The sequence below is a fragment of the Macaca fascicularis genome, chromosome 4 (assembly GCF_037993035.2).
Source record: "Macaca fascicularis isolate 582-1 chromosome 4, T2T-MFA8v1.1".
In the NCBI taxonomy this organism is placed as follows: domain Eukaryota; kingdom Metazoa; phylum Chordata; class Mammalia; order Primates; family Cercopithecidae; genus Macaca; species Macaca fascicularis.
In genome coordinates, this window is record NC_088378.1 from 126,705,578 (window position 1) to 126,725,490 (window position 19,913).

Sequence of the window (19,913 nt, forward strand, 5' to 3'; positions counted from 1 at the left end):
CCAAAGCTCATGCTGTTAACCACTGTTACACAACGTGGACTGTACTGGAGTAGAGATTTCTGAGAACATATGAAAGAGAATTGCTGCCTGACCTTGAACCTAGAAGCACTTCTCAGAACCAGAAAATTTGATTGCAAGAAAATTGTATTTTAACTTAACATTCCTTCTCTAATGCCAAGTATTACGTATATAATAGAATATCTTATCATGTATAATAGAATATAATTATATAGGATCATGCCAAGTTTTTAATAATGTCTTAAGCCTTAAGAGAAATGTATATAATCAATGAATATACTAAAATTCCCTATACAAATTATGGGAAAAACTTCCTCAGAGATCCATGCATACAAAGCTGCTCTCCTTTCTGAAAACCAGATTTCCCCAGAAGGCTCTATTTACACAGGCTACTGTTTCATGCTTTCATACAAGGTATTTATCCATGTTGTAAAATAATTCCCATCTTGTTTACATGTGTTTGCAGTGGCAGATACAGAAGTACATATGGCAATGCCCTGAAACTTTAAATAAATGACCCTTTTAAAGACCTGCTCATTAATTCATTAATTATATAGTAGTCATAGTTTTTCCCAGCCTGACATGTTTGTGTGTGAGGCAGGTCCGGGGGAGGTGATGTATGGAGATAAATAGGAAAGTGGAAAAAAGCTACCATGCACAATTTGAATTACAAAGGATAGTTTTCCATTCGACTCAGTAGTTAGCAGCAGTTTTTTTATAGAGAGAGAGTCAGGTCTTTGTTGCCCAGGCTGATCTCAAACTCTTAGTCTCAAGTGATCCTCCCACCTTGGCCTCCCAAAATGCTGGGATTACAGGCATGAGCCACCACACCCAGCCAGAGCTTCTTTAATTCAACCCTATGTTTGTTCTGCCTCAGGACAAGCCACCTTCTGAATTATGTCCTTTAAGATTCCAAATAACTGCACCAGCCTGTGCTACAACTTTTCTGAATTTTTTTTTTTTTTTAAAGATGGGGTCTCCCTATATCACTCAGGCTGGTCTCCAGCTCCTAGGTGCAAGCAGTCCTCCCACCTCAGCCTCCTGATTAGCTGGGACTACAGGCACAAGCCACCGCACCCAGCTCTTTCTGAATGGTTTTAATTGCATCTTCCAGCTGCTTCACTTGGGAAAAGTTAGTTCACCTGCCAATGCATTGGCCACTTCTTGTCAACACTCCCTGACCTAAACATATCAGTCAGTCAAGCAAGCAGACACTAAGCAGCAGCAACTACTACAGCTGATGGATTGGCCTGCCACACTTCCATAGGTTTGGCCTGTAAGGAGACAGTGAGCCCAAATGGCTTTAGACAGTTTGTTACACAGCTACATAAGCAAGATTGGCACAGTGTCAACTTCCCATGTTCCTAATCCCACAGGAAGATACCAAGCCAGAGGGGCCAGTTGACAGAAGACGTGAGTGAGTGGAGGGTTACCATGTCATGGAGGAGCCAACTCTAAACCACAGCCAAGCAGTTTTTTGGTTTTTTTGTTTTTTGTTTGTTTTTGAGACAGAGTTTCACTCTTATTGCCCAGGCTGGAGTGCAATGGTGCGGTCTTGGCTCACTGCAACCTCCACCTCCTGGGTTCAAGCGATCCTCCTGCCTCAGCCTCCCGAGTAGCTGGGGTTATAGGCACGTGCCACCACGCTCAGCTAATTTTTTGTGTTTTTAGTAGAGATGGGGTTTTACTATGTTGGTCAAGTTGGTCTTGAACTCCTGACCTCAGGCAATCCACCCGCCTCGGCCTCCCAAAGTGCTGGGATTACAGGCGTGAGCCACCGTGCCTGGCCAGCCAAGCAGTTTTATAGCTTGCATTCACATCCCAAAGGCGGTTGAGGTGGAAAGACCTTTGCCTTACCAGAACTAGGGAGGCAGATGTGAAACTACCTGTGGCAGCTCCTCACAAGAGTGGCTGTCTGGCTGTGTTCCTGTGACGATCACAGGCAAAGGTCCCTATGGCCTAGGTATGGCTGTATGGCCTATGTGAAGATGAGGTCTCCTGGGAGCCCTTCCACGGCAATGCGTGGAAGGTCATGTGTTTCTGTTAGCAGTATGCAAAATCAGTCTGCCTCTTCTTTCCTAGGTTTTTATGGTGGTCTCTTTCCCTAGCTCTTTCCCATAAAGTTTCCTGCCTGTCTCAGCACACAGCACCCTTTGCTTCCTCTGAACTCTTTAAGCCCTTCTTGTTCTCTGTGCTTCCTATTTAGTGTCCCTGATCATCTGTCCATGTGCCTTTAGACTGTGCCAGATTAAGAATTTCTTGAGGGCAAGTCTTGAATTAACACCTCTTTGTCATTCTCACATACACAGATACTCATAAACATTTGTGGTTTGGTTGATAGAAAAAAAATGCTTTTTTTTTTTTTAAATGGAGTCTCACTCTGTTGCCCAGGCTGAAGTGACTCACTGCAACCTCTGCTTCCCAGGTTCAAGCGATTCTCCTGTCTCAGCCTCCAGAGTAGCTGGGATTACAGGCATGCACCACCACATCCAGCTAATTTTTGTATTTTTAGTAGAGAAAGGGTTTCACCATGTTGGCCAGGCTGGTCTTGAACTCCTCACCTCAAGTAATCCACCTGCCTCGGCCTCCCAAAGTGCTAGAATTACAGGTGTGAGCCACTGCACCCAGCCAAAAAAATGCATTTAAACGTGAGCTCAGAAAACTTTTTTAAAAATCTTTCTTTAATCTCATCAATTCTTATTTCACTTATTTGACTACACAGCTCATGAACTTTAGATGACCACAATTTTTTTCTTAAAGACAATGTCTCGGGGGCGGTTCCAAGATGGCCAAATAGGAACAGCTCCAGCCTCCAGCTCCCGACGTGAGCGACACAGAAGATGGGTGATTTCTGCATTTCCAACTGAGGCACCAGGTTCATCTCACTGGGGCATGTCGGACAGTGGGTGCAGCCCACCGAGTGTGAGCTGAAGCAGGGAGAGGCATCGCCTCACCCGGGAAGCACAAGGGGGAGGGGAATTCCCTTTCCTAGCCAAGGGAAACCATGACACACAACACCTGGAAAATCGGGTCACTCCCACCCTAGTACTGTGCTTTACCAAGGGTCTTAGCAAACAACACATCAGGAGATTATATCCCGCGCCTAACTCAGAGGGTCCCATGCCCACGGAGCCTCCCTCATGAGCTCCCATGCTGAGCTCCCTCCTGCTAGCACAGCAGTCTGAGATCTAACTGCAAGGCGGCAGCGAGACTGGGGTAGGGCGCCTGCCATCGCTGAGGCTTGAATAGGTAAACAAAGCAGCCGGGAAGCTCGAACTGGGTGGAGCCCACCACAGCTCAAGGAGGCCTGCCTGCCTCTGTAGACTCCACCTCTTGGGACAGGGCATAGCCAAACAAAAGGCATCAGAAACCTTTGTAGATTCAAATGTCCCTATCTGACAGCTTTGAAGAGAATAGTGGTTCTCCCAGCAAGGAGTTTGAGATCTGAGAATGGACAGACTGTCTGCTCAAGTGGGTCCCTGACCCCTGAGTAGCCTAACTGGGAGACACCCCCAACTAGGGGCAGACTGATACGTCACACCTCACACAGCTGGGTACCCCTCTGAGACAAAGCTTCCAGAGGAACAATCAGGCAGCAACATCTGCTATTCAGCAATATTCACTCTTCTGCAGCCTCTGCTGCTGATACCCAGGCAAACAGGGTCTGGAGTGGACCTCGAGCAAACTCCAACAGACCTGCAGCTGAGGGTCCTGACTGTTAGAAGGAAAACTAACAAACAAAAAGGACATCCACACCAAAACCCCATCTGTACATCACCAAAGGTAGATAAAACCAAAAAGATGGGGAAAAAGCAATGCAGAAAAGCTGAAAATTATAAAAATCAGAGCGCCTCTCCCCCTCCAAAGTAACGCAGCTCCTTGCCAGCAACAGAACAGAGCTGGACAGAGAATGACATTGATGAGTTGAGAGAAGAAGGGTTCAGACAATCAAACTTCTCCGAGCTAAAGGAGGAAGTTCAAACCCATTGCAAAGAAGCTAAAAACCTTGAAAAAAGATTTGACAAATGGCTAACTAGAATAACCAATGTAGAGAAGTCCTTAAATGACCTGATAGAGCTGAAAATTGTGACATGAGAACTACGTGACAAATGCACAAGTGTCGGTAACCTACTTGATCAACTGGAAGAAACGGTATCAGTGATTGAAGATCAAATGAATGAAATGAAGCGAGAAAAGGAGTTTAGAGAAAAAAGAGTAAAAAGAAATGAACAAAGCCTCCAAGAAATATGGGACTATGTGAAAAGATCAAATCTGCGTCTGATTGGTGTACCTGAAAGTGACAGGGAGAATGGAACCAACTTGGAAAACACTCTGCAGGATATTTTCCAGGAGAACTTCCCCAACCTAGCAAGGCAGGCCAACATTCAAATTCTGGAAATACAGAGAACGCCACAAAGATACTCCTCGAGAAGAGCAACTCCAAGACACATAATTGTTAGATTCACCAAAGTTGAAATGTAGGAGAAAATGTTAAGGGCAGCCAGAGAGAAAGGTCGGGTTACCCACAAAGGGAAGCCCATCAGACTAACAGCAGATCGCTCGGCAGAAACTACAGGCCAGAAGAGAGTGGGGGCCAATATTCAACATTCTTAAAGAAAAGAATTTTCAACCCAGAATTTCATATCCAGCCAAACTAAGTTTCATAAGTGAAGGAGAAATAAAATCCTTTACAAATAAGCAAATATTGAGAGATTTTGTCAACACCAGGCCTGCCCTACAAGAGATCCTGAAGGAAGCACTAAACATGGAAAGGAACAACCAGTACCAGCCACTGCAAAAACATGCCAAAATGTAAAGACCATCGATGCTAGGAAGAAATTGCATCATCTAACGAGCAAAATAACCAGCTAACATCATAATGACAGGATCAATTTCACACAAAACAATATTAACTTTAAATATAAATGGGCTAAATGCTCCAATTAAAAGACACAGACTGGCAAATTGGATAAAGAGTCAAGACCCATCAGTTTACTGGAGTCAGGAGACTCATCTCACGTGCAGAGACACACATAGGCTCAAAATAAAGGGATGGAGGAAGATCTACCAAGCAATGGAAAACAAAAAAAGGCAAGGGTTGCAATCCTAGTCTCTGATAAAACAGACTTTAAACCAACAAAGATCAAAAAAGACAAAGAAGGCCATTACATAATGGTAAAGGGATCAATACAACAAGAAGAGCTAACTATCCTAAATATATATGCACCCAATACAGGAGCACTCAGATTCATAAAGCAAGTCCTTAGAGACTCACAAAGAGACTTAGACTCCCACACAGTAATAATGGGAGACTTTAACACCCCACTGTCAACATTAGACAGATCGACGAGACAGAAAGTTAACAAAGATATCCAGGAATTGAACTCAACTCTGCACCAAGCAGACCTAATAGACATTTACAGAACTCTCCACCCCAAATCAACAAAGTATACATTCTTCTCAGCACCACATCGCATTTATTCCAAAATTGACCACATAGTTGGAAGTAAAGCACTCCTCAGCAAATGTAAAAGAACAGAAACTATAACAAACTCTCAGACCACAGTGCAATCAAACTAGAACCCAGGATTAAGAAACTCACTCCAAACCGCTCAACTACATAGAAATTGAACAACCTGCTCCTGAATGACTACTGGGTACATAACGAAATGAAGGCAGAAATAAAGATGTTCTTTGAAACCAATGAGAACAAAGATGCAACATACCAGAATCTCTGGGACACATTTAAAGCAGTGTGTAGAGGGAAATTTATACCACCAAATGTCCACAAGAAAAAGCAAGAAAGATCTAAAATTGACACCCTAACATCACAATTAAAAGAACTAGAGAAGCAAGACCAAACACTTTCAAAAGCTAGCAGAAGGCAAGAAATAACGAAGATCAGAGCAGAACTGAAGGAGATAGAGACCCAAAAAACCCTTCAAAAAATCAGTGAATCCAGGAGCTGGTTTTTTGAAAAGATCAACAAAATTGATGGACCACTAGCAAGACTAATAAATAAGAAAAGAGAGAAGAATCAAATAGACGCAATAAAAAATGATAAAGGGGGTATCACCACCGACCCCACAGAAATACAAATTACCATCAGAGAATACTATAAACACCTCTATGCAAATAAACTAGAAAACCTAGAAGAAATGGATAAATTCCTGGACACATACACCCTCCCAAGACTAAACCAGGAAGAAGTGGAATCCCTGAATAGACCAATAACAGGCTCTGAAATTGAGGCAATAATTAATAGGAGGACCAGATGGATTCACAGCCAAATTCCACCAGGGGTACAAAGAGGAGATGGTGCCATTCCTTCTGAAAGTATTCCAATCAATAGAAAAAGAGGGAATCCTCCCTAATTCATTTTATGAGGCCAACATCATCCTGATACCAAAGCCTGGCAGAGACACAACAAAAAAAGAGAATTTTGGACCAATATTCCTGATGAACATCAATGCAAAAATCCTCAATAAAATACTGACAAACCGAATCCAGCAACACATCAAAAAGCTTATCCACCACCATCAAGTGGGCTTTATCCCTGGGATGCAAGGCTGGTTCAATATACACAAATCAATAAACAATCCAGCATATAAACAGAACCAAAGACAAAAACCACATGATTATCTCAATAGATGCAGAAAAAGCCTTTGAAAAAATTCAACAGCCCTTCATGCTAAACTCTCAATAAATTTGGTATTGATGGAACGTATCTCAAAATAGTAAGAGCTATTTATGACAAACCCACAGCCAGTATCATACTGAATGGGCAAAATCTGGAAGCATTCCCCTTGAAAACTGGCACAAGACAGGGATGCCCTCTCTCACCACTCCTATTCAACATAGTGTTGGAAGTTCTGGCCAGGGCAATCAGGCAAGAGATAGAAATAAAGGGTATTCAGTTAGGAAAAGAGGAAGTCAAATTGTCCCTGTTTGCAGATGACATAATTGTATAAAACCATAAAAACCCCAGAAGAAAACCTAGGCCATACCATTCAGGAAATAGGCATGGGCAAGGACTTCATGTATAAAACACCAAAAGCAATGGCAACAGAAGCCAAAATTGACAAATGGGATCTAATTAAACTAAAGAGCTTCTGCACAGCAAAAGAAACTACCATCAGATTGAACAGGCAACCTACAGAATGGGAGAAAATTTTTGCAGTCTACTTATCTGACAGAGAGCTAATATCCAGAACCTACAAAGAACTCAAACAAATTTACAGGAAAAAAACAAGCCCATCAAAAAGTGGGCAAAGGATATGAACAGACACTTCTCAAAAGAAGACATTTATGCAGCCAACAGACACTTGAAAAAATGCTCATCATCACTGGTCATCAGGGAAATGCAAATCAAAACCACAATGAGATACCATCTCACACCAGTTAGAATGGCAATCATTAAAAAGTCAGGAAACAACAGGTGCTGGAGAGGATGTGGAGAAATAGGAACACTTCTACACTGTTGGTGGGACTGTAAACTAGTTCAACCATTGTGGAAGACAGTGTGGCGATTCCTCAAGGATCTAGAACTAGAAATACCATTTGACCCAGCCATCCCATTACTGGGTATATACCCAAAGGATTATAAATCTTGCTGCTATAAACACACATACACATGTATGTTCATTGCGGCACTATTCACAATAGCAAAGACTTGGAACCAACCCAAATGTCCATCAGTGACAGACTGGATTAAGAAAATGTGGCACCTGTACACCATGGAATACTATGCAGCCATAAAAAAGGATGAGTTCATGTCCCTTGTAGGGATGTGGATGCAGCTGGAAACCATCATTCTCAGCAAACTATCGCAATAACAGAAAACCAAACACCACATGTTCTCACTCATAGGTGGGAATTGAACAATGAGAACACTTGGACACAGGAAGGGGAACATCACACACCAGGGCCTATTGTGGGGTGGGAGGAGGTGGGAGGGATAGCATTAGGAGATATACCTAATGTAATGACGAGTTAATGGGTACAGCACACCAACATGGCACATGTATACATATGTAACAAACCTGCACGTTGTGCACATGTACCCTAGAACTTAAAGTATAATAATAATTAAAAAAAGACAATGTCTCAGAGAAACCAATTTAAAGCACCTCATGCATCAGCTTTCTTGTGGCCTTTGTGAGTAGGTCACTGTGACATCAGTCTTGTGTGAAGGGGTTGAGGACCTCATAAACAGATTACGTTAATCATATTTGCATTACTTTGCACTACTAAGACCTAAGAACCTTTGAGTTCCATCTGAATCTATACAATCTTGAAAAAGAATTACAAACTAGTAGGACTATTTTTGTATATAGTCCATCTTTGAAAACCTACCAGTTCTTCCACTGGTTCACTGTAAAGACAATGAGCCTTTTAGGATCAAATTTCCCTAAAGGTAATGGAATAACATGTCCACTGAACTTAAAGCAAATATAAAGATCTATTTAGACAAAAAATAACATTTTGTGAACTGGAAGCTACTCCAAAGAGTAGCTTGAAATTAAAATGTCTGTTCTCTTTATAGCCATTCCTTCAGAAATCTTACTTGGCACCTGTGAAAATCAAGCAATCAACATGTAGTCTGCAGGCCCCAGTGAGCCTGAGGGGAACCGTGGAATTACAGAAAGGAGTTCATGAGCCCACCTAAATTATCTGTAGTTTCAATAAAGCATATTTTGCCCATATAAGCGCTACTCTTTCATTAATAAATATATACGTATGTCCCATTGTAATTACAAAATGTAAAATCACTTTAAAGTGATACTGAAATCCTGCTAGCTTTTTGACATTACCTTTTTTAAAACTTAATAGATAGCAAAAGCCAAAATGCAGGGATCTGTGAATTTATGTTAAAAAGTGATTCTCAAGCTCAAAAACAAGGTAATTGTTGCTTTCTGTACTTTATCGTAATTGCCATTGTCTCCTCAGTTCTCCAATGGTGAGTAGATTGTGCCTTCTGAAGATTTCAGGCAGCTTTAATGTAGATTTAAGGGTTTTTTTCTTCCTTTGACATAAAGTATCACTGGAACTTTTTTCATATACCTTATTTTGGGAAAAATTTATGATATTTTTAACATTAGGAAGTTTTGCTTTTCCTGACATTTTATTGCTTTGCCTATTTGAAACATTTCAATCCCAGACAATAAATATTATGTGATTATTGTTTTCATATGGATAGGCTATTTCCTCCTGCTCTTTCTAACCCCCTTTCCCAGCTAATGATACTAAAAAAGTAAATTCAGCATTCCCAAAATCACATAGAATGAAAATTGAAAGAGAGGCAGGTTTCGGAGAGAGGGGTAGTAGTAGTTAAAATAAAAGTGAAGTATGTGGTTTTCTTTCAGTTGGATCTCAATTTTTCTTGCTCAGTTGAAGATTATATTTATGCTATAAATCATTTTTATCAGCAGTCATAACCAATTATCACATTAATGGTATATTTGAATATCATTTCAATGGAAGCAAAATGGGTCTCAACGAAGTAGATGGATGTTAGCTGCGCACACCGTGAGTACTCAGTGTTTAGAAGCATCCACCGTAAAATGCTGCCCTCATGGCTACCTTACCTTCTTCAAGTCATACATGAAATATCATGTTACTTTCTCAGACTGGGCACAGTGGCTCACGCCTGTAATCCCAGAACTTTAGAAGGCCAAAGTGGGAGGATTGCTTGAGGCAAAGAATTGGAGACCAGCCTGGGCAACAGAGCAAGACCCAGTCTCTACAAAAAATGTAAAAACTAGCCAGGCACAGTGGCACATTCCTGTAGTCCCAGCTAATGAGAAGGCTGAGGCAGGAGAATCACCTGAGCCCAGGAGTTCAAGGCAGCAGTGAGCTAGGATCGTGCCATTGCAGTCCAGCCTGGGCAACACAGCCAGACCCTGTCTCCAGAAAACATAAACCACTATCTCTATAAGACCTTCTCTGACCACCCTTTTACATATTGAGACCCCAACCCCTGACCTAGCACATCATATCCCTTTCCTTGCTTTCTTTTTCACTCTAACACTTACTGTCTTCTAAAATACCATTTCATAGATCTGTTTATTTTGTTACTGTGTTCTCCCTCTAGAATACAGACTCTGCAATTAAGGATCATGGTCCGTTTTGTCTACTGCTATATCCCAGCACTTAGAACAGTGCCTGACACATAATATGTGTTGAGTCAGTATTGCATGAATGAATGATTGATCAGTACTTAATTCTGCAAGTTCTTGCAATGCTATACCCATATTATTATACTCTCTGGTTCTTCTCCAGCCTTTAGCTTTTCCTTTTCACTTCTGTCCTGGCTCGTCATCTTCGTATCTCAACATTCAGCTTCCCCTTGACTTTCCAAAGACTTCTGAACTTCTTCAACTAGGTTTTTCAACATAACTCTTTTAAAAAACATTTTTGCATTTTAACACTTTCTAAATCACAGTGCATCTCCAACAAAATAAGAAATTTGACCACTACAAGCAGAAATTAGTTGTGATGTCATTAGGTTTCAGTAATATTACATCAAATTTTATTTGATGTATCTTTTTTTCTTTTTGAGATGGGGTCTCACTCTGTTACCTAGACTGGAGTACAGTGGCCTGATCCTGGCCCACCACAACCTCTGCCTCCTGGGCTCAAATGATCCTCCCACCTCAGCCTCCTGAATAGCTGGGACCACAGACGCATGCCACCATGCCCGGCTAATATTTTTTTGGTAGAGACAGGGTTTCACCATGTTGCCCAGGCTGGTCTTGAACTCCTGAGCTCAAGTGATCTGCCCACCTTGGCTTCCCAAAGTGTTGGGATTACAGGCGTGAGCCACTGCGCCCAGCCTATTTTGATACATCTGTTTCACCACTGCTCAAATGTTCTTTTTACCACAGCTCCAGGTAGCATTTTTATTAAAAAAATCATGTGTTATTTATGACTTCATATGTTGCAGAAGTTCTTTAGATAGGGCACATAGAAACAATATATTTCCTTTTTTCTTTTTTCTTTTTTTTTTTTTTTTTTTTAAAGGGTCTTGCTGTGTCACCCAGGCTGAAGTGCACTGGCATGATCACAGCTCCTGGGCTCAAGCAATCCTCCCACCTCAGCCTCCTGAGTACCATGCCACCATGTGCCTCCAAAGCACATGCCACCATGCCCAGCATTTTTTTTTCTTTCTGTAGAGACAAAGTCTCACTATGTTACTCAGGCCTATCTCAAACTCCTGGATTCAAACCGTCCTCCTGCCTCAGCCTCCCAAATTACTGGGATTATAGGCATGAATCACTACCCTTATTTCTTTTCAAAATAAAATGCTTAGTCTGATCTAGTTTGCATATAGTAATAAACCCTTTTTATATGTACAGCATAATGTAGTGACTTTTGACAAATGAACAGCTATGTAATCATCATCACAATAAACATAAAAGAACCCAAAACAGTTTTTTCATGTTCCTTTGTAAGTGATTCCCCCACCTCATCACTAACCCCTGGCAGCCTATTTCTGTCACTGTCATTTATTAAATGGAATAATTCCATATCAAGTTGAATTTCAAGATTTTTGTGTGTCTTTTTTACTTAGCATAATGCTTTTGAGATTCATCTATCTTGTTTTGTTAGTTCATTGTACATTACTACTGAGTAATATTCCATTATATGGATTCTCTACAATTTGTTCATCCATTCGCTGAGTGGACATTTGCATTGTGTCCATTCCCTTGCTATTAAAAATAAAAGTGCTATGAACACAAATGGACAGATCTTTGTGTGGATTCATGTGTTCATATGTATTGGGTAAATACCTACAAGTGGGATTACTGACTCATATGGTAAGTGAATATTTATTTTTGTAAAAAGCTGCCAAAATGTTTTCCAATGTAGCTGTACCATATGGCACTCCCACCACAAATACAAGATTTCTAGTTTCTCCATATCTTCACTAGCTTTTGGTATGATCCAGCATTTGGCATTTATTTTAATTTTAGCCATTCTAGTAGGTGCATAGTGATATCTCATTGTGGCTTTACCTGCATTTCCCTGATGACCGACAATATTAAGCATTTTCCATGTGTTCGTTTGCCATCTGTATTTTTTCTTTGTTGAAGTGTTTATTCACATCTTTTGCCCCTTAAAAACATGGTTGCTTGTCTTATTACAATATTAAGAGTTATGTCTTTTAGATACAGATCTATTATCAGAAATATGCTTTTCAAAACTTTCAAGTCTGGAGCTTGTTCTTTCCTAAAGTGCCTTTGGAAAAGCTGACATTTTTAATTTTGAATAAGTCAAAGTTATCAATTTTTATTCTTTTATGGCTTATACTGTATGTCTTATGTAAGAAACCTTCATCTAACCCAAGCTCACAAAGGCTTTCTCCTATGTTTTCTTTTAGATATTAAAGTTTTTAACTTTTACTTTTAGGTTTTGTATTTATTTTGACTTTGTATATGGTATTAATACAAGATAAGAGTTGAGGTCCAATTTTTTTTTTTTTTGCATATAGATGTCAGATAGTTTCAATACCACTCATTGAGAAAACTATCCTTTCTGCATTGAATTACCTTGGCACCCTTGTCTAAAATTAATTGACCAAATAATATTGCTCTGCTTTGCATCCTGTTTTGTTCCATTGGTCTATTTGTTTATCCTGATACTAATGCCTGGTTGTCTTGATTACTGTGACTTTTATACTAAGTCATGAAATCAAGTCTTATGAGTTTCTCAGCTCTTCTTTTTCAAATTAGCTTTGCGTATTTTAGGTTCTTTGCTTTTTCATATTTCTACAAAACACTTTCTGAAATTTTGACTGGGATTGCTTATAATATATAGCTTAATTTGGAAAGAACTGACACCTTAGCAACATTAATCCTTCTAATTAATGAACATGATATAGCTCTCCATTTATAAAGGTCTTTTTAAATTTTTCCCCTCAATGTTTTATAGCTTTCAGAATATAAACCCAGTACATAGTTTGTTAGGTTCATGCATGGATATTTCATGGTTGATGTTATAAGAAATATTTAAATTTTTTTCAATTTCCAGTTATTCATTATTCATTTTACTTCAAAGAGAAATAAAATTGATTTTTGTATATTAACCTTTTATGCTAAAACTGTGATGAACTCACTAGCTCTAATAGATTGCTGAGGTGGTGGGGGCAGTTATAGATTCTTCGGGATTTTCTACATAGATGATCATTTGGTTTGCAAATACAATGTTATTTTTTTCTTTCTAATCAGTATGGTTTTTATTTCTTCTTCATGTCTTATTGCAGTGACTAGGATCTCCAGTACACTATTGAATAGGAGTGGTAAAAATGGACAACCTTTCTTTTTCCCTGATTTTATGGGGAAAGCATTCAGCCTTTACCCCATTAAATTAGCTAAGATTTTCTTTGATGCTTTTTATCACATTAAGGAAGTTCCCTTTTATTCCTTTTTTGCTGAGTGTTTTATGGATGATGAATTTTATCAAATAGATTTCTGCATTCTTGAAGACAATGAGGTTTTTTTTTTTTCCCAGTGATAAACTATGTTGATTTTTTTGCTTGTTGAACTAACCTTTCATTACTGGGATAAATGTGATACAGTTATGATGTATTAACCTCTGCATGTGTGTATATGTATGTGTGTATTTATATATATTTGTGTGTTTGAATTTTTAAAGAGACAGGGTCACTCTGTTGCCCAGGCTGGAGTGCAGTGGCATGATCATAGCTCACTACAGCCTGGAACTCCTGGGCTCAAGCCGTCTTCTCACCTCAGCCTCCCAAACAGCTGGAAGTATAAGCACACATCACCATGCATGCCTGGCTTTTTTTTTTTATGTTTTATTTTGTAGTGACATAGTCTTGCTTGTTGCCCAGGCTGGTCTTGATCTCCTGGCCTCAAGTGATCCTCCCACCTTGGCCTCCCAAAGTACTGGGATTATAGGCCTGAGCTAGTGCAGCTGGTGACATTTTGATGGATCTGATTTGCTAACATTTTGCTAGGTATTTTTGTATCTGTACTCATGAAAAGTGTTGATCTGGAGTTTTTGTAATGTCTCATTTCTGGTTTTTATATCAGATAATGCTAGGCTCATAAAATGAGTTTGGACCTGCTGCTTCCTTTTCTATGTTCTGGAAGTTTCTGTAGAATTGGTGGTGATGGTGGTGGTGGTGGTGGCGGCAGTGGCTGCTGTTGTTGTTGTTAAAATTCAGTAGAATTCACCAGGGAGGCTATCAGGGTATGAAGTATTTTTTTGTAGGAAAGCTTTTAGCTATGAATAATATTAGATAACAGGCTATTTCTTAGATAGATATAAGGTTATCTATTAGATATAAGGTTATTTCTTCTTGAGAGAGTTTTGGTACTTTGTCTCTCAAGTTATGTGTCCCTCATCTAAGTTAACAAAAGTTTTGGCATAAAGTTGTTCATTATCTTATAATCTTTTAAATGTCTGCAGGATCTGTAGTGACACTCCTCTTTTAAATTCCTAAGATTGGCAATTTGTTTATTCTTCCTTTTCAGTTTCCCCCTAAACACTACTTTAGCTATATCCCACAACCTTTAATGTGTTTTGTTTTCATTTTCATCCAATTCAGAACATTTTCTAATTTCCTTTCTGATTTTCTCTTTGACTCATGGCTTATTTAGAAATGTGTTGATTAGTTTCCAAATGTTTGAGAATGTCCTAGATATCTTCCTGTTACTAAGTTTTAGTTTAATTTTATAATAGAGACATACTTTGTATGATTTCAGTTCCTGTAGGTTTTCTAAGGTTTGCTTATGACCCAGAATATGTATATATGCACTTGAAAATGTGTATTCTGCTCTTTGATGTAGTGCTCTATAAATATTAGGTCAAGTTGGTTGATAGGTTGGTGCAAAAGTAATCGCGGTTTTTGCCTTTGAAATAGTAATGGCAAAAACCATGATTACTTTGGCATCAACCTAATAGTATTATTCAGTTCTTCCATATACTTACTGATTTTCTACTTTTTACAATCAAGTACTAAGAAAGGAGGGTTAACGTCTTCAATTAATATTGTAGACTTGTCTGTTTATCCTTTGAGTTTTATTAGGTTTTGCTTAGTATATTTTGAAGTTCTGTTCTGTTACATACACACATTTAGGAATGGCATGTCTTCTTGATTAATTGTCCCTTTAGCATTCCGTAATTTTCCTCTTTATCCCTGAAAATATGTCATGTTCTGAAGTGTACTTGGTCTGATATTAATAAATCTACTTCATCTTTCTTCAGTACTTATATTATACATATTTTTTCATCCTTTACTTTTATCTATTTCTTTAAAGTATCTTTTTCATTGATAGCCTATAGTTAGGTCTTGCTTTTTGACCCAGTTTATAATCTCTGCCTTTTAATCCCACTCTTTAGACTATATCTAATGTAATTATTGATGTGGTTACATTTAAATCTGCAATCTTATCCTCATCCTAACTCCTTAACATGCTAACTTGTATTTCTTGGTTTTAACTTATTTTTGTCATTTTAACTCTTTAATTTGTTCTTTACCACCCTTTTTATTATTTTTTAAATATTCATTCATTGCAAACTAGCAAAAAACTCAGAAGACTCAGAAAAGCACAAAGAATGCAATTAGAATTAGCCATAGTCCTTTAACTTTGAGACTACATGTGACTGACATTTTAATACACATGCATACACACACACACACACACACACACACACACACAATATGTTCATAAAGTACATACTTCTTTGTAGCCTGTAGTAACACTTTCTCATAACTTTTTTTTTTAAGACTGCAGAGTATTTCTGTTATGAAAAAAATTTGAGGCCGGGCGTGGTGGCTCACAACTATAATCTCAGCACTTTGGGAGGCGAAGGCAGGTGTATTACTTGAAGCCAAGAGTTTGAAACCAGCCTGGCCAACATGGTGAAACCCCATCTCTACTAAAAATACAAAAATTAGCCAGGTGTGGTGGCACACACTTGTAAATCCCAGCTATTCAGGAGGCTGAGGCAGGAGAATTGCTTAAACCCGGGAGGCGGAGGTTGCGGTGACCTGAGATCATACCACTGCACTCCAGCCTGGGCAACAAAGTGAGACTGTCTAAAAAAAAATAACAATAAAAATAAAATTTTGAGACTGTAACGCTGCTCCCACCCCCAAACTGGGAAGATGCCAAGAGACCAAAGAACAATTTGGACAAGTCCAGCTTGGTGAGCAGATGAGTTTATTAAGACTTACAGACGGGGCACTCCTGGGCAGCAGCAGAACAGCTCTAGAGATCCGCGCTGCTTCCCATCTCTAAGGCTGCTTTTAAGCTAATTTTGCGGCTCTTTGCCTACTGTGTGTGTGATGGGACTGTTTTCCTTGGTATGTTCCCAGATACTCACCGGGAAGTTTGGATTCTCAGGGACACCTGCTCCTCTGCTGGGCACCCTGGACTTGGATCACTGCCTGGCCTTCAGGGTTCAAGCAATGAACATATACCCCTAAATAACCTTGTGGGAGACCTGTCACGCTACATTTCTTCATACTATGATGGCTGGTTCGTTTTCAATTGTATCCTATTTTTAGATATTTCTCTTTTCCTAAAGTTTTGCCATTATTATAAAATGTGCATTATTTTTCACACATCAGACTTACATCCTTCTCTTTTGGCCTCTGTCATTTTGGTTGTCAGCCTCGTTGTTGGTAATGTGCCTGCTTTTCTCTGGCTGCTTTTGAGGTTTTTTCCTTTTATTCTTTAACAGTTGTAGTATGACATGCCCACATGTCGTTTTGTTTTTCTCTTTCTTGGAATTTGTACAACTACTTGAATCTGTGGCTGGATATTTTTCATCGATTTTTTTAATCCTATCCACTTTTCTTCAAATATTTCTTTGTGTCTTCTAGAATTTCAATTAGATGTATGCCAGACTTTTTTTTTAACCATACATTATATGTCTTCTGTATCCTTTTCTATATTTCTCATTTCCTTTTCTGTCTGCTTCAATATGAATATTTTCTACTGACCTATCTTGTATTTATTGAACTTCCCTTCTAAAATTCTATTAAGCTTATCTACTGAATTCTTTTTTTTATTTTTTAATTATACCATCACCATTTGATTCTTTTTTGGGAAAAAAAAGGTCCAGTTCCAGTTCCAGTCCCTTCCTTATTACCTCAATATTTGGGTTGCTTGGGGATGTTTCTGTTGTCTGTTTTTTTGTTTTTTGTTTTTTTCTCTCTCTCTCTCTTAGTTTTCAGTGCCTCCTGCTTTGCCTGTGAGTTTTTTATTGAATGTCAGACATCGTATATGCAAAATATATAGACACTCTGGGCTGGGTGCGCTGGCTCACCCCTGTAATCTCACCGCTTTGGGAGGCCAAGGTAGGAGGGATGATCGCTTCAACCCAGGAGTTGAAGACCACCCTGGGCAACAAAGCAAGACCCCGTCTCTACAAAAATAAAAATTAACTGGGCATGGTGGCGTGTGCCTGTAGCAGTCCCAGCCACTCAGAAGGCTGAGGCAGGAGGATCCCTTAAGCCCAGGAATTTGAGGCTGCAGTGAGTTAACGACTGTGCCACTGCACTCCAGCCTGGGTGGCAGATCGAGACTCTGTCTTAAAGAAGCTCTGGAGGTGATTTCTTCTAGAGAGGATATAATTTTCTGGCAGGCAGCTGGGGTACAGTTGGATCAAGGTTGATCTATTTCTGCTTTGCCTTTATTCCTAGAAAACATCCCTAGGGTCTCAGCTGAGAGCCTATGGTGTTCACCAGACCCCTTCAACCTTGGTGAGCTCTGAAATCTAACCCCTAACCCAACAAGATTGATGGAATTTTTGCTCACCTTTTTAGCCTTCCATCTGCTGCTCTCACCCCCCACCCCACCACATGTGTAGCTTTGGAGTTGACATATGCTTCAAGGGGAAATTGCATGCAGAATTATAGACTTATTTCTCTGCAGTTTCCTCTCGTCAGGGAATCTTGGTTCCTCAACTGCCTTGGCAGCCCCAAACTCCAACCTCTGCTTCCCCAGCCCAGTGATACTGCCACAATTCCCAGATGGTTTGGCCTCACTTCCTCTCACAGTTAATTGGCAAATTTCATAAGAAAAAAGAGAACCTGACTTTTCTCTAGTATCTTATTTTCTCAAGTCCTGGCTACACTGGCTGTTTTCTGATGCTTCAAATAATTTGTACCCCTACCCCAAGATGTCTATATCCAAATCTCAGAACCTGTGAATATATTACATCACATAGCAAAAGAGAAATAAGGGTGCAGATGGCATGAAGGTTGCTAATCAAAGGAAATTAAGATGGAGAGGTTTTCCTAGATTATCCACATGGGTCCAGTCTAATCACCTGAGCTCTTAAAAGCAGAAGAATGGGTAAGAGAGATGCAACATGAAAATGACTTGACGTTCTAGCTCTGAAGACAGAGTAAAGGAGCCACAAGCCAAGGAATGTGGTGGCCTCCTAAATGGCCCCAGCTTACAGATCATTCGAAAATGGATGGCCTGAAGAAACAGAAACTTAGTTCTCCCAACAATCTGAATGAACAGGAAACAGATTCTTCCCTATAGCCTCCAGAAAAAGCATAGCCTGACAACACTGACTTTAGTCTAATGAGACTTACACAGGACTTCTGGCCTATAAAACTGTAAGATAATAAATGTGTGGTATTTATGCTACTAAGTTTGTAGTAATTTGTTATGGCACCATAGAAAACTATTACACAACTGCATTTGTGTTTGTTTTCCAGTTTCTGTAGTTGTTTGCAGTTTGAAAATCAGTCTCTCATACCTTGGGGTGTCAGTCAGGGCACAGCCACAGAATCAGCACCACTGTGTACTATGGGAGGAGGACTACAGGAATCAGACCTTATACAGTTGTCAGAAGAACTGGGAGAGTGAAAGCATAGGAAGGAAGTTGGAGGATCAGAGGGAAAACAATGACCAACCCATCAATGTGAGAAACAAAGAACAACCAGGTGCCAAAAGTGGCTGCAAGTGATGGCTCGTGAGAAGGTGTGTAGGAAGCCATGCTTCTGTATAACTGCCACCTTGGCAGGCCCACCACTGAGTGTCTGGCATAAGCTGGGAGCCACTGTTGGTCAACAGGCTCTTCAGTCAGAACTGAATGTAGAGTAGAAGAAAGTGAAGACAAGGTAGAACCTGTCAGCACTTCTGTGCCTTCTCTGTACCTGCAAGACTTTCAAAGATCAATAGCTGCTTCATTTCCACCCTCCACATCTACATACATTTCCCCCTTTTGGCCAACTCTAACTCAGAACCCTGTAGGGAAGGGGGGACTATGGGAAAGTAGTTTAAGTTTCACCAAGTTGGCACACTATCAATGACTGCAGTCTGTCTACCCTTTGTCTACTTGGTACCCATACATACATCTTTTAACAATGTTTAACCTTCAAATAAAGTCAACAGCAAAATGCTTCCACCTAACATGATGCATGCTAACCCTGTCCTCCAAAAAGGATATAAGCACCTTTGTGGTCTTCTTCTCAGTAACCCATAACCCCATCTAATCTTAAGCATCATACAAATCTCACTTGAGGGGCATTACAGAGTACCTGACCGCACTCCTCAAAACTGTCAAGGAAAGCCTGAGAAACTATCATAGCCAAGAGGAGCCTAAGAAGACATGATATAAATGTAACGTGGCATCCTGTATGCAATTCTGGAGCAGAAACGAGACAATGGATGAAAACTAAGGAAATCTGAATCAAGTATGGGCTTTAAGTAATAGCATACCAATATCTGTTCATTAATTGTGACAAAGGTATCATAATGTAAAATACTAATAATAGAGGAAAGTAGGTGTTGGGTATATGGGAACTCTGTACTGTCTTCACAATTTGGTAAATGTAAAACTGTTCTAATATAAAACGTTGGGGGTTTTTTTTGTTTGTTTTTTGTTTTGTTTTTTGTTTT